Genomic DNA, 2,357 nt, shown 5'->3' with positions numbered 1-2,357 from the left:
TTCTATCTCTGGCTTTAGGGACTTCAACTCCTTCAAGGAACACTCGAAATGTCCTCCAGAGATTCTGGAATCAAATGTGTTTCAAGCACATGATTCATTGTGAATCAAAGTTTGAAAACTTTGGGGAATAAAGATGAAAAATTGGGAGTAAGTAAGAATGGGGGCTGAGTCCTCTTTATTTCTCCATGACATATGGTCATCTCCAAATAGACTGAAGAACAATGAAGGCCCCGTCTTGATTTGGAGGGGCAAATTTCAAGATCAGCTGGGATCAGAAAGTGCCTTTTTCATTTGAGCAGTCACCTTTCTCCTTCCCTGTCAGGTGAGTTAGCAGTGAGTGATGCAGGATAACAGGAAGACCAGAAGCAAGACAACAAAAGGCAGTGTGTGAAGTAGTCACCATCTTTGTATCTCATCCCTCTTACCTGCTTTAATATCTGCCTCTCACCATCCCATCATGCTTTTGTTCCTTTTACAAATGATTGAGTTGTTGTTAGATGCCAGGAACTGCTACAGGAGCTGGAGAGAAGGTTGCTAACAAATCATTCGAGGTCTGTGCCCTCCCAGAGTTCACAGGTTAGAGAGGGAAGACAGTTGGCAAGCCAGTGAACAAATGAATGAGCAAGAGTTTGGGGGCCTAGAGTGCCAAGAAGGTCGAGTGTGGTCAGAGTCCTGAGCCATTGGAATAGCACAGCCTCAACTGTTCACAATCAAACAAGTCACCAACTGGAAGAAGTATCACAGAGACCTTACCTTGCCTCTTAGTTGCTGATTATTGCAAAGTGGAGAGAGGGGTCCTCCGCGGAGGCAGAGTGGACGGAGTTGTCGGAGACTTCCTGTGGGGTTTGAGGAAGTGTCTAAGTACCAACAAGCATACAAACAGTTCCCTATTCTCTTAGTAACTCTGTATTGGGAACAACCATTTACTATCGACTCAGGGGTCTTAGTAACTGGTGTTAGAAGCAGGTTCAGGGACAGCTATACTACATGGTGACACCAAAAGAGGCCTTTCAGAAGAAATGCCATTTAAGCTAAGATCTGAATGAGAAAAAAGAGAATTCATGGGGCACTCACTCAGGGAGCAAGTGAAGGCAAGGGGGGAGCATTCTCAGCAAAGAAAAGCAAAAGTAAGGACAGTAAGTGCACATGGCAGAGCAGCCAAAGGCTGTCGTTTCTGGAGCACTGCTGAGGGAATGATAAGAAAGCAGGTAAGATGGTTCACCACCAGCCAGATCTTGTGAGACCTTTTGGACTGTGATAGGAAAGTAAAATGAGAAGCTGTGTGTGTGGGGGGGGGAGGGGTAGGGGGTGGATTTGAAGCAGGGAAAGCATATAATCTGCTTTACATTTTTTAAAGATTATTTCGATATGGTGAGGAGAATGGATTTGGGTGGTTGAGGAGAGAACAGTGAAAGGGTTGTTCTGGTCTGGAGATGGTGGCAGCCTGGGAGACTGCAGTCATGGAGAGAAGGGAGCTGACCAAGGAGTTGTTGGGATTTGTGATTTTCAAGACAGAGGCACACAGCTTCTGTGCACTTCCCCTCTCCTTGAATGTGACTGGAGTCACCAGGGACTCAGTGGACGTCAGCCTGTTAAGACGGCGGCTCACTGCCAGCACTGAGAAGCCCATGGGGCAAGGGGATGCCACCTACGAAGGGCCCTGAGAACCACCTTGGGGTCTTTTCTTGGCACCTCTTCTCTACCCAGCTGAGCAACCAAATGTTCCTGCAAAGCTGGGTGACAGCTCTGCTGCCAACTCGAGAGACCTTAAAAGATTACTATGTCCTGCCTGGATTGCTGATTCATAGAAAACCTGAGCTAACACATATCATTTTTAATAACTAAGGTAAACATGTGTTATATAACAACTGATCAGCCTGAGGGAATGCGATGATTGCAATGCGGTTGCTGCGAAGTGACGTAGGCGACGAGCACCTTCGTGAGAACAGTGCTAGACTCGGGGTTCCAATCGCGACCCTCTCCAGCTTGTCTTCTGTTGGCTGACGCATCCTGCTGAAGTTACAGAACCCCACCGAGCCCCCGGACGGGTCAGGACGTTTGGGACACAAAGTGAGAGCTCAGTTTACTTGAGTACTTTTCCCACGGCTCTCTGTTTCCTCCAATTTGCTCAGTGGCTTCTTGACCAGTCTTAGGCCTGTTCTTGTTTTCTCCCGTTACAGTGTGCGTGCGGTGGGGAGGGAGGGGCGGGAGGGATCTCCCGAGGCAGCCCACGGCTTGAAGAGCGCAGCTGGGGCCGCTGGCCGGCCGGGGGTGGAGCTGAGCCCCAGGGGCGGGGCGGGGCCCGCCAATCCCGGGCCTGTCCGAGCCGGAACGCTGCGGGCTGCAGGGTCTCCGAG

This window comes from Jaculus jaculus, chromosome 10, assembly GCF_020740685.1.
Source record: "Jaculus jaculus isolate mJacJac1 chromosome 10, mJacJac1.mat.Y.cur, whole genome shotgun sequence".
Lineage (NCBI taxonomy): Eukaryota > Metazoa > Chordata > Mammalia > Rodentia > Dipodidae > Jaculus > Jaculus jaculus.
The sequence above is the reverse complement of the archived record's forward strand: the minus strand, read 5'-3'. Positions refer to the sequence as shown.